Raw genomic sequence first — 13,555 nt, forward strand, 5'->3', positions numbered from 1 at the left:
CGAGTGCTCAACATAACATACGAGTGGATGGAAGGAATTCAACGATATATGCTTCAAGCTGAATTAATGTCGCACGATGAGGGAAGAACGATGGAAAGTTTCCTAGATGCCCTGTAGCCTCACGAAGATAGTATGGCCGTCACCATATCGGTCCGCAAGACTCTACTAGACACTTGCTCATGACTCGTAGAACCTATGAACATAGAGCTTTGATACCAACTTATCATGACCCAAAGTCCACCTGGTCATGATAGAACCTAATTCAACCTACTAGGTAAGCCAAACAATATCCAACATAACTCTAATGAAAATAATAAGAAATGAATAAGTGAAACAATTGAATTTCCATACAACAACTCAAGGACTGGTAGTACAAGTTATGAGCCACTAAGACTTAGATTTATAAAGCCGGTATTAAAATAAATACAACATCTATTTGGAATATACTTAAACAGAATTCGAATCTTAAACTACCAAGGATAAGTGGCAGCTATATCCTAAAAAGTATGCACATCTTCAGTGCCAGCTCCCGCCATTCACAGTATCTCAACTCCAAGATCTACACGCAAGGTGCAGGAGTGTAGTATAAGTACAACTGACCCCATGTACTCAGCAAGTATCATAACTAACCTCGGCAAGGTAATAGAAATAAGAATTATAAATGATACTCGCTAATCACCTGTACAGTTCATAAATTCAACAAGTACACAACAGTAATATGATCAAATCATGAAATCACGGATAAAACCACCTTGGTGCATATCATTTTTCTTAACATACTCTGCTTAGTCAACAAACCAGCATATAAGGGAGATATGCAAATAAATCAGGTAAACAACCTAGGAAATTACAAGTAAAGATGAAATGCAATAATAAAATATCAATCTGTTGTGGCGCGCAACCCGATCCAAATAGAAATTATAATATGGCTATACGGCCCACATAATAATCTCAATTGTCGAACTAAAACACAAATCAGCCTTCTCAAGGCCCACGTCAACTAGAAACCCGTCAGTTTCATACAATCCGCGTGTACACCATCAAGAAGGAACATGAAAGGGTGATCCTAAGGGGATGGATCCATATCCACACGCTGCACGGACAACTCACGTGCTACATGGATCACATGCTAATAATATCAACCGCACAGATAACTTATGTGTTGTAAGGACAACATACGTGCCAATAATATCAATATCTACATCCACACGGACAACTCACATATTAATGTTATAACAATTGCACAAACAACTCACGTGATGCACGGATAACTCACGTGCTAATAATCATAATATACCCAGCGTGGTCATATGCTCAATATCATAATCCGCTCGGTGTGGTCACAGGCACAATATCACAATCCATCCGGCATAGTCATATGCACAATATCGCAATCCGTCTGGCGTGGTTACAAGCAGAATATCACAATCCACCCAGAGTGGTCATAGGCACAATATCACAAACCGCCCAACATGGTCACATGCTACTAGTCCAAATCATATCACACAGAAAGCAAATATGCAAGAATACATCTACATGATCAATGAACATCAAATTTCATACTCCTGAACTGGTCTAAGTGATATTCTAAGGTGTATGCAAGTGCAAAGTGTGCTATCATAGCTCAAATCGGGTAATTGCATCACAAAATAGCAATTATCAGGTTCATCAGGAGATTGACCTCAAACAGGGTTAAAATCACTCACAAACAGAGTTACAAATATAAGAACTATCTCAGCATGAAGCTTAACAAGCATTCCAATGCATATCATAGCCTAAACACTATCACAGGCATAAATAGTAACCTGGTACGCGCACATGGCTCAATCCCACACATGTGCGCCACCCATGTACCTCAATCAAGTTTAGGTAAGATACTTACGTCAATCAAGCAAAATCAATACTCTAGAAATGCCATCCCATGCGTATCGACCTCCGAACGGCTCGAAACTAGCCAAAAGTATCTCAAACACATCAAATAACGCCATAGGAAACAAACCAAAACAATAAATGTTAAATCTAAAATGAAATACTCAAAGTCATCCAAAAAGTCAACTCAGGCCCCTCATCCCAAAATCCAAAAAATCTCACACATTCGATAACCTATTCGAATCCGAGTCCAACATACTAATTTCATCCAATTCCGAGTCCAAATTGATGTTCAAAACTCAATTATTCACTTTAGAAAAGTTTGATAAAAATCTCCAATTCTCCAGTAAAAACATGGATTAATTCACAAATGAACAAGTGAAAATACTAGAAGAACACCGTGAAAATCACTTCAAACGGAGCTCTAGAACTGAAGATACGCTCAAAATACCAAATGAACGCAATTTGATCTTTTTAATACAAAAGAATTCCGCTTCTACACCCAAAAAGACGCACTTGTGGTCTACCATCTGTCAAACCATTTTTCGCACCTGCGGGGTCGCAAACGCGGACCCCACTTCGCATCTGCGAAGCCCTAGCACTAGTTATCCTTTACAACACTAAAATGGGCATAACGCATTCATATGATGTCCAAATTCGACGATTCTTTTTGCTATGGTTCCGTAATTATGATACGGATCTAATGCTTCAATAAAAACAGAATTAAAAGATCATTTGCTTACTATCGTACCATTTATGCTTGAAGACACGACGTTGAAACAATAAATACGAGCGCAAGACAACCCAAACCTATCCGAAACTCACCCGGGCCCCTCAGGACCCCATCCGAATATAAAAATAAGTCCCAAATCACAACACGAACCTACTCATAACAATAGCAAAACAATGAATCGCACCTCAAGTCAAGCTTAATGAACTATTTTCAATTTTCAAATTCCAATTTACACTGAACACGTCTAAACAACTCGGAATCACTTCAAATTTTGCACACAAGTTCCAAATGATATAACCTATCTATTCCAACCCCCGGAACAACAATCTAAACCAGATAACATCAAAGTCAACTCCTTGTCAAACCTATGAACTTTCCAAACCTTCAAATTGCCAATATTCGCCAATTAGTGTTAAAACCTTCTAGAAATATCCAAATGCAAATCTAGGCATACGCCCAAGTCCAAAATTACCATCCGGACCTAACGAAACCATAAAAACTCCAATCTAAAGTAAAATACACAAAAGTCAAACTTGGTCAACCCTTCCAACTTAAAGCTTCCAAAATGAGAATCATTCTTCCAAATAAATCCCGAACCACTCGAAAACAAAAACCGACCATACACGAAAGTTATAATATATTATATGAAGCTACTCAAGACTTCAAACAACCGAACATAAATGCTAATGTTCAAAATGACTAGTCGGGTCTTTACACGAAATCAATGACAAATGTTCGCAACATGTCCTCCAATATTTGAATAGTATGCTCGGACTATCCGTCTGTATCAAGATAAAATGTCGTACTCAGCTCGAACTGTATGTGCAACTCACACTGCACTGCTCTACAAAAATACGATGTGAACAGAGTTCCTCGATCCACGATAATAGACATGGGCACACCATGAAGACGAACAATCTCACGAAGATAAATCTGAGCCAACTGCTCCAAAGTGTAGGTAGTCATGATTGGAACGAAGTGTGCAGACTTTGTTAGTCTTTCCACAATGACCCACACAACATACAATCTCCTCAAAGTCCAGGGGAGTCCAACTAAAAAGTCCATTGTGATACGCTCCCACTTCCACTGCGGAATATCTAGCCTCTGAAGCAACCCACCTAGTCTACGATGCTCGTACTTCACCTGTTGACAACTCAAACACCGAGAAACATACCCAACAATATCCATCTTTATCCTCCGCCACCAATAGTGCTAACTCAAATCACAGTACATCTTCGCGGCACTCGGATGAATGGAATACTACGAACTATGGGCCTCCTCTAGAATCAACTCTCGCAACCCATCAACAATAGGAACACAGATCTGACTCGAAGTCCCAATACCCCATCATCTCCAATAGTAACCTCCTTAGTATCAATATGTCCCTTAAGACAAGCAACTGGGGATCATCATACTGATGCACCTTGATGCGCTCAAACAAGGATGACCGTGATATAACTTAAGCAAGAATCCTGCTAGGCTCTGAAATATCCATCCTCACGATCCTATTGGCCAAAGCCTGAACATCCAAAGCTAACAGTCTCTCCTGAGATGATAAAAGCAAGACTCCTCATGCTCTCAGCCTTCCTACTCAAAGCGTCGGCCACCATATAGGCCTTTCCGGGATGATAAAGAATGGTGATATCATAGTTCTTTAGTAGCTCTAACCACCTTCGTTGCCTCAATTTTAGATCCTTTTGCTTGAACAAATACTGGAGACCCATGTGATCCGTGAACACCTCACAACACCCGCCATAAAGATAGTGCCGCCAAATTTTGAGCACATGAATAATGGCTGCTAAATCCAAATCATGCATTGGGTAGTTCTTCTCACAGGGCTTCAACTGACACGAAGAATAAGCAATCACTCTCCCCTCCTGCATCAATCAGTGAAGCATCACAATAGACTGTATAATAACCCGATCCAGAAGGCAAAACCAAAACTGGAGTTGTAGTCAATGCAGTCTTGAGGTTTTGAATGCTCTCCTCACAATCATAAGACCACGTGAAAGGGGCGCCCTTTTGTGTCAATCTAGTAAATGGGGCTTCTATAGATAAAAAAAACACCTCCACAAAATGGTGATAATACCCAACACACCCAAGGAAACTCCGAATTTCTGTAGCAGTAGACGGTCTGGGCCAACTTTGAACTGCCTCAATCTTCTTCGGATCTGCCTTAATCCCCTCACTGGATACCACATGATCCAAGATTTCCACCGAGTCTAACCAAAACTCGCACTTGGAGAATTTAACATAGAGCTTCTTCTCCCTCAAAGTCTGGAGCACAATCCTCAAATGTTGCTCATGGTCCTCCCAGCTACGAGAATACACCAATATATCATCAATGAAAACTATGACGAAGGAATACAGATAAGGCTAAAATACGTTGTTCATCAAGTGCATGAAAGTTGTTGGGGCATTGGTCAGCCCAAAAGACATCACCAAGAACTCATAATGGCCATAACGGGTCCGAAAAGCAGTCTTCGGAATGTCTGAAGCCCTGATCTACAACTGATGATACCCCGATCTGAAATCAATAATTGAGAACACCATAGCACCCTGAAGTTGATCAAATAAGTCATCAATACACGAAAGTGGGTACTTGTTCTTGATATTAACCTTGTTCAACTGCTTGAAGTTAATGCACATCCTCATAGAACCATCTTTCTTCTTCAAAAATAGTACTGTGCACCCCAAGGTGACACACTAGGACTAATGAAACTCTTATTAAGAAATTCCTACAACTGCTCCTTCAATTCCTTCAACTTTACCGGTGCCATGCGATATGGTAGAATAGATATGGGCTAAGTGCCCGGCACCAAATCAATACCAAAATCAATCTCCCTATCGAGTGGCATGGTCGGTACGTCTGCTGGTAACATATCTGGAAATGCCCTCACTACCGAAATGGACTCAACAGTAGAAGTATCAGCACTAACATCCCTCACAATGGCTAAGTACACCAAGCACCCTTTCTCAACCATCCGTTGAGCCTTCACAAAAGACACCACCCTACTAGGAACATGACCCAAGGAACCTCTCCACTCCACCCTAGGCTACTCTGGCATCGCCAACATCATGGTCTTAGAGTGACAATCAAGAATAGCATAGTACGGAGATAGCCAATCCACGCCCAAAATCACCTCAAAATCAACCATGTTGAGAAATAAAAGATTAACTCTAGTCTCATAAACCCCAATAGTAACCACATGAGACCGATATGTACGGTCCACCACGATAGAATCACCCACCGGTATAGATATACAAAAATACATATCTAAAGAATCACGAGGCATGTCCAAATAATGAGCAAAGTATGATGGCAAAAATGAATAAGTGGAACTAGGGTCAAATAACACTAAAGCATCCATGTGGCACACGAAAACAATACTTGTGATCACGGCGTCAGAAGCAATTGTCTATGTCTTGGTGGTAAATGCATAGTAATGGGCCTGTCCACCATCTGACCGACCTCCCCCTCTAGGGCGACCTCGTCATGTATGACCTCCGCCCCTAGCTGGCTAAGCGGGTGGTGTAGCAAGTAGTGTAGAAGTCATAGTTTGGCCTCCCTGCTGCACGGGACCTTTGTGAAAATGAGGGAAATACGTCCTCACAGGTTCCGAATCCCCACACTTGTAGCAACCTCGAACTGGGAAAGAGTGTGGGGCTTGAATCAGACCCCGTGAACCAGAATAACTGCTGGAAGAGCTCGATACTGACGAACTCTGAACTAATGAAGTACGGTAAAAGCTCTGAGTTTGAAGTGTAGTAAATGAATACTGTACTGAAGCTCCTCAGCAGGAAGGTGGTGAATAATAAACTAGTCTAATAGACTGGCCCCCCACAAACTGACCCCGGCCTCCAGATGAGGCACTAATGAATCCTCCAAAATGATGAGGCCTCTTGTCAGAGGTCATCACCCAAACCTAACCTCTGATGTGATCGATCCTTCTGTCGATCTCCACAACCCGAGTAAAAGAAATATCATCATCGGTCTCTCGGGCCATCTGCAGACTGATACCATATGTAAGGCCATATATAAACCTCTGTACCCTTTCCCTCTCAGTAGGGATCATGATAGTTACATGGCGTGATAAATCCATAAATCTGGTCTCACACTAAGTAACAGCCATGCTACCTTGCTGAAGGCGCTCAAATTAACTGCGGAAGTCCTCTCTCTGAATGAAGAGAATGAAATTCTCTAAGAACAACTGTGAGAATTGGGCCCAGGTGAGAGGAGGTGAACTTGTTGTCCTGCCCGAAACATACACCTGCCACCACCTCTTGGTAGCACCATGCATATGAAACACAGTGAAATCAACTTCGTTGGACTCCAGTATAACCATGTTACGCAATATCTCGTGGCAACGGCCTAAGAAATCACAGGGGTCCTAAGAAGGTATACCTCCAATGTCAGGAGGAAACAACATGGTGTACTTGTCAAACCTCTCCAGCCCCTCTTCTAATATTGTGGTTCTCTCTCAGAGCTGTGTAGCAACAATAGGCTAAGCTGCCCCAACTGGTAGATGTACTGGGGTCTAATACCCATGAGCCATATGTGTTGGAGTGTGAGTAGCGAAAGTCTGGGCTCCTCCCCCGTCATGAGAAATGGCTGGTGCTACAAGTAATATACTGACCTGGGCCTCACTCTCCACAAGACCAACCAAGAGGACTAGGGCATCTTGGAGTATTGTGGTAGTGATGAACCCCTCTGATACCTGAGTTGGTCTTACTGGCTCAGTCGAAATAGGGATCTCCTCCTCTGCTCTATCTGAAGCTCAACATCAGGTGTCGCTGTGTATTTTCTAGGTTGAGTCTGCCTCTACCTCTAGCTCTGCCTTGGCCCTAGCCTCTACTCCTGGTAGTGGCTGCACTCTGGGGCTCCGGCTCCTGAATAGCTGTCGATGATGTACGTGTCCTCACTATCTGTGAGAGAATAAGAGAGAAACGATTCAAACTTCAAAAATAACAAATCTGAATGACTAGAATACAAGAAAGTGAAGCTTTTTAATAGTTTGTTAGCCTCTCGAACATAAGTATAGACATCTCTGTACCGATTCGCAAGACTGTACTAAACTTTCTCATGACTCATGAGACCTACACAACCTAGTGCTTTAATACCAATTTGTCACGGCCCAAACTCCCACCGGAGTCGTGATGGCACATAAAACTTCTTGTCAGGCAAGACAACAGTTTCACAATAACAATAAACTCAAATAATTGAACTTAATAATCCCAACAACGACATAATCATAAAAATATCTGAAAAATAGCAACAATAACACAAATTCAACCATTCTATGATCTAGTATCAATGAGTACATGAGCACTATAGAATCGTAAAATACAGAGTTAAATCTCCAATACAAAACTATCTGAATAATAGAATAGTGATAATAGAAATAAAGAAAGAGAACTTCAAAGTCTGCAAACGACATAGCGACTACCTCAGTCTCCACAAGATGGAACCGGTGTGAACTCTAGCAATCACCAGACCCAGTAGTACCTAGATCTCCACCTAAATGCAGAGTTTAGTATGAGTACAACTGACCCCATGTATTCAATAAGTAAGAAACCTTACCTCAGGCTGAAAGCGGTGAAGAGCTTGGGAGAAGGTCAGTGCCCAGCATCAATAACCAATAACAGCACATGATGTAATGATGGAGAAAGTAAACAACTTATGAGATATCATGTTCAACTCATTCACAAATATAGAAAATTAGACATGCTTTCCAAGTATAATAGTCAAAGCCCAACCTTACCACCGAAATCACTAAAACATGAGTTTATCAAGGAAACTACGATTTTCAAACTTTATACAATAGGTAAGACATTTCATTTACCATCTAACATGAGAAAAAATACATATCTATACCTACATGTCAAGTAAATAATATCACAATAAATCCACTAGGTATACACACACTCCAACACACTCACGGTGCCTAGCACAAGTGCCCCTTCCCATCATACACATAACCACACTCATCACTATACGGGTGTCTAGCACAAATACCCCTCATCAAAGCATATATATAACCATGTGCCTGCGCTCCCTGTGAATACGAGACTCCGGAGGGGCAGATCCTTGCCCAAGCATTGATCAAATATAAGCCAACAATCAATATAATCATTGCAGCGTGCAACCCGATCTAAATATCAATATGTTACAGCGTGCAACCCGGTCCAATATAAATCACAATACGACTTTATAGCCCACATCAGTCATCAACCGCTCAAGTCTCAATGGCTCACATCTCGTAGAACTCAAACCAAACAGTATCACATATAGAATACTTCAATAACATGTGATATGACATACAAATAACATACAGAGAAGAAGAATTGTGAGTAAGAATATGACTATAATTAAAGCAAGCAGCACAAAAAAGAAAGAAAAGTCTTATAATGTCTCAAACAAATAAGCACATAGTCTAGAGATGATTTCTAACATGAATCATATCTAACATAATTATACACGTAGAGATAATACGGATATAGCGAGGCATAATCGAAAACAAGTCTCATAGTAGCCTAAAGTATACCCGGACCATGAACACCATGGAGTACGCACAAACGCCCGTCACCTAGCGCGTGTGTAACCCCCAACACATCTCAAGCATCATAGTGCACATGGTTAATTACCCTCAAACCAATTTTAGATATGTTAGTTACCTCAAAGTGCATGAATTATTACACTCCCAGAATCTCATCCCACGCGAATTGACCTCCAAGCGACTCGAATCTAGCCAAAATAACTTAATATCTTCAATAAAAGCCATATGAAATAACCCCAAACAATAAAGCTGTGATCTTGAATCAATTATGCTAAGTCAGCCAAAAAGTTCAACCCCGAGCCTGCAATGCAGAACCCGTCAAAACTCACAAATCCTGAACACCCATTCCAATACGAGCCCAAATATGTGTGCTTCATCCAAAACCAACCTCAAATCGACCCTCAAATCATCAATTTTCACTTTCCAAAACCATAGTAAAAAGTCCCCAAATCTATGGGTAATCAATATCTAACATCAAAATTAAGTAAACTTTATTTACCCCTTCAATTGTAGTGAAATCCTCTCCAAACATCGCCTCTTGACGATCTTCACAACTCCAAATAATGAAAAATGACCAACCTTGAAAATCATATAGTCTGCCTAGTGATTCCGCATTTGCAATCCAAAATACCACATATGTGGTCAAAATCCCGCATTTGTGGTCTAACTTAAACACCCGACCAACCGCAACTGAGGTCACACTCATCGCACCTGTGTACCCGCTTCTGCGGTCTACGCATTGCATATGCGACCTCACTTTTACTCCAACCCCCTGAGTTAGATAAGCATGAGAAGTTCAGACATGAGGTTCTATCTGGAGCTTCACATACTCTGTCTGTTTAGGGAGAGGTTAGGGGTGTTCTAGCTACCGCACCTCCGGCTCCTCAGCACGACGACATGGGGGAGGTCGTCAGATTGTGGACTAACATTGCAACAACTCAGGCCAGACGGCACCATACAAGTCCTCAAGGTGACAATACGGGTTATAGGATTTGTCATTTCCTCATATTAGGGCCACCAGTTTTCATAGGATCTATCACAAGGGAGGATCACCAGGATTTTCTAAACAGATGGCCAGAGCCCTTAAAGTTATGCATGCTACAGATAGAGAGTCAATTGAATTGAGGGAGCAAATATTGCTCTACCTACATGGAGGGAGTTCTCAAAGGCATTCCTCTACCATTACTTACCTATAGATACACGTAGAGCATGATTGTATCAGTTCCTAACATTGAGACAGAGGGTCTGAGTGTTGCAGAATATAACCTCTGCTTTAATTCTTTGGCGAGCTTTGCTCCTGCAGTTGTATCAGACATGAAGGACATGGTATACAGGTATGTAGCAGGACCTGTATCTATGTAGTTGGGTGTGGATACTGCACGTATTCAGGAATTCTCCTTAGCCCTTGAGTAAAGAAAACAAAAGCAAAGGGTTGACAGAGATAGAAGCTCAAGCAAGAGAGGCAGATTTTCAAGTTCGTTTGGTGAGACATATGGTCCTAGTAGACAGTGGAGTATCAGGAATCCAGCATCTAGTACTCCTTCATGATTTCAGGGGCTGAGATTTTATCGACCTCCACAGTCTAGAGCTAGATATTCAGGCATCACGGGCTTCAGGATCCCAGCATCGAGGTATTTCTAGTCAGGGTGGTTCACTTTTACCCTAGGTGTTCTACTTATGGTGGACACCATTTGGGCCGATGCAAGTTGGGTGTAGATGCATGTTATGTTTGTGGTGAGTCAGGATATTTTATGAGAGATTGCCCTTCTAGGGGTGGTAGCGGTGCAGATCAGCCAGCGAGATCAGTTACGACTTCTTCAGCACCAACACGCCAAGAAGGGCAAGTTCCTTAGACACCAGCGGACAGTGGTAGAGGTGAGGTGGAGCTCCTACTAGAGGCAGTCCTTAGAACTGCACCTACACTCTGGTTAGTCGTCATGACTGGGATGCTTCACCAAACATGGTAGCAGGTACGTTATCAGTGTATTCTCATAATGTGTATATGTTTCTAGATCCTAGTTCTACACTATCATATGTTACTCCCTTTGTTGCTAAGAAGTTTGGGATAGAACTAGAAGCCATTAAAATCTTTTGAGGTAGCCACCCTAGTTGGTAATTCAGTAGTAGCTAAGCTTATTTTTAGAGGTTGCACTACTGTGATTGGCGACCGTAGTACTACAACTGACTTCATTTATTTAGAAATGGTTGATTTTGATGTTATACTTGGCATGGATTGGTTGTCTTCTTACTATTCTAATGTTGACCGTAGAGCAAAGATGATCCAGTTCAATTTTCCAGAAGGGTCAGCTATAGAATGGAAAGTGCTTCTGCATCACCAAAAGGTAGATTTATTTTGTAACTTGGCGAGGAAGATGATCGCTAAAGGATGCTTATATCATAAAGTTCATGTTCGAGACATAGAGACGGGAATGCCGACTCTTGAATTAGTTCTAGTAGTGAATGAGTTCCCTGACGTATTTCCAGATGAGCTTCCAAGTCTTCATCCAAAGTGAGAAATTGACTTTCCTATCGATATAGTGCCAGATACGCAACCAATATTTATTCCTCCTTACATGATGGCACCACTAGAATTAAAGGAACTTAAGGAGCAGTTGAAAGATCTGATAGATAAGGGTTTCATTAGACCACGGTTTCATTAGACCCAATACTTCTCCTTGGAGAGCACCAGTCTTATTTGTGAAAAAGAAAGATGGCTCCCTACGTATGCGAATAGATTATAGAAAGCATAACAAGGTCACAATCAAGAACAAATATACCCTTCCCACAATCGATGACTTGTTCGACCAGCTTCAAGGTGCCAAGTGCTTCTTGAAGATAGACTTGAGATTAGGCTAACACCAGGTTAGAGTCAGAGAGTGTGACATACCCAAGACAACGTTCAGAACCAGGTATGGCCATTACAAGTTTCTAGTGATGTCGTTCGGGCTGGCTAATGCCCCAATGGTGTTTATGGATCTTATGAACAACGTATTAAGGCCTTATTTGGAACTGTTTGTGATAGTATTCATTGATGATATTCTGGTATATTCCAAGTATAAATCAGAACATGCAGAGCATTTACGCATAATGTTGGGTATCTTTCGGGACTAGAAGTTATATGCCAAATTCTCGAAGTGTGAATTCTGGTTGAGTTCGGTAGCATTTCTTCGACATATAGTATCATCAGAGGGCATCAAAGTAGATGGTTAGAAGATAGAGGCAGTGAAGAATTAGCCCATACCTATGACGCCAACTGCAGTATGTAGTTCTCTAGGTTTTGCAGGGTATTACATGAGGTTCCTAGAAGGGTTTTCTTCCCTTGCAGCGCCACTGACTAGATTAACACAGAAAGCAGTCAAATTTTAGTGGTTAGATGTATGTAAGCAGAGTTTGCAGGAGTTAAAGAATAGGTCAATTACAGCTCTAGCTCTTACAATTCCAGAGGGATCCGAGGGTTATGTTATTTGATGTGACGCTACTCGGATTGTCCTAGGTTGTGCGCTGATGCAGCATGAAAAGGTAATTTCTTTTGCTTCCAGATACTTCAAGGAGCACGAGCAGAATTATCCTACACATGACATGGAGCTAGTAATAGTTATTCATTCACTTAAAATTTTGAGGCACTATCTCTATGGCATTCATGTTGATATCTATACAGATTATAAGAGCCTCCAGCACATAATTAAGCAGAAGGAGTTAAACTTGCGGCAAAGACAGTAGTTAGAGCTTCTAAAGGACTATGACGTTGACATTCTTTATCATTCAGGTAAAGCTAATGTTGTAGCTGATGCTCTCAGTCATAAGTCCATGGGGAGTTTAGCTTACTTACAACCCCCAAAAAGGGAGTTAGCTCATGAACTCCATCAGTTAGCCAGTTTGGGAGTTAGGTTGATAGATTTAAAGGATGCAGGAGTTTTATTTCATAATACAACTACCACTTATTTGGTGACTGAAGTGACACAGAGGCAATATGAAGATCCAGTTCTAATTACAATCAGGTAGCCAGAAAAAAAAAGTCACCTTATAGAGTTACTAATGACGGAGTCCTCTGATATAAAGATAGGCTTTGTGTTCCAGACGTTGAGGGTTATGCATGAAAATTATGCTAGAGGAACATCATTCCAGGTACACCATTCATCCAAGATCTACTAAGATGTACCCAGATCTTAAGCAGATTTAATGGTTGAACGGAATGAAATGTGACATAGTAGAGTTCATGGCCCAGCGTCCTAACTGTCAGCAGGTAAAGTTTGAGCACCAGAAAAAAGCCTAGTAGTTTGTTATAGGAGATAGAGATCACAACATGGAAGTGGGAAGCAGTGAATATGGACTTTATCATTGGCCTGCCTCGTACGTAATGCAGGTATGATTCAATTTGGGTTATAGTTGACAGGCT

Source organism: Nicotiana tabacum, chromosome 12, assembly GCF_000715075.1.
Source record: "Nicotiana tabacum cultivar K326 chromosome 12, ASM71507v2, whole genome shotgun sequence".
In the NCBI taxonomy this organism is placed as follows: Eukaryota; Viridiplantae; Streptophyta; class Magnoliopsida; order Solanales; family Solanaceae; genus Nicotiana; species Nicotiana tabacum.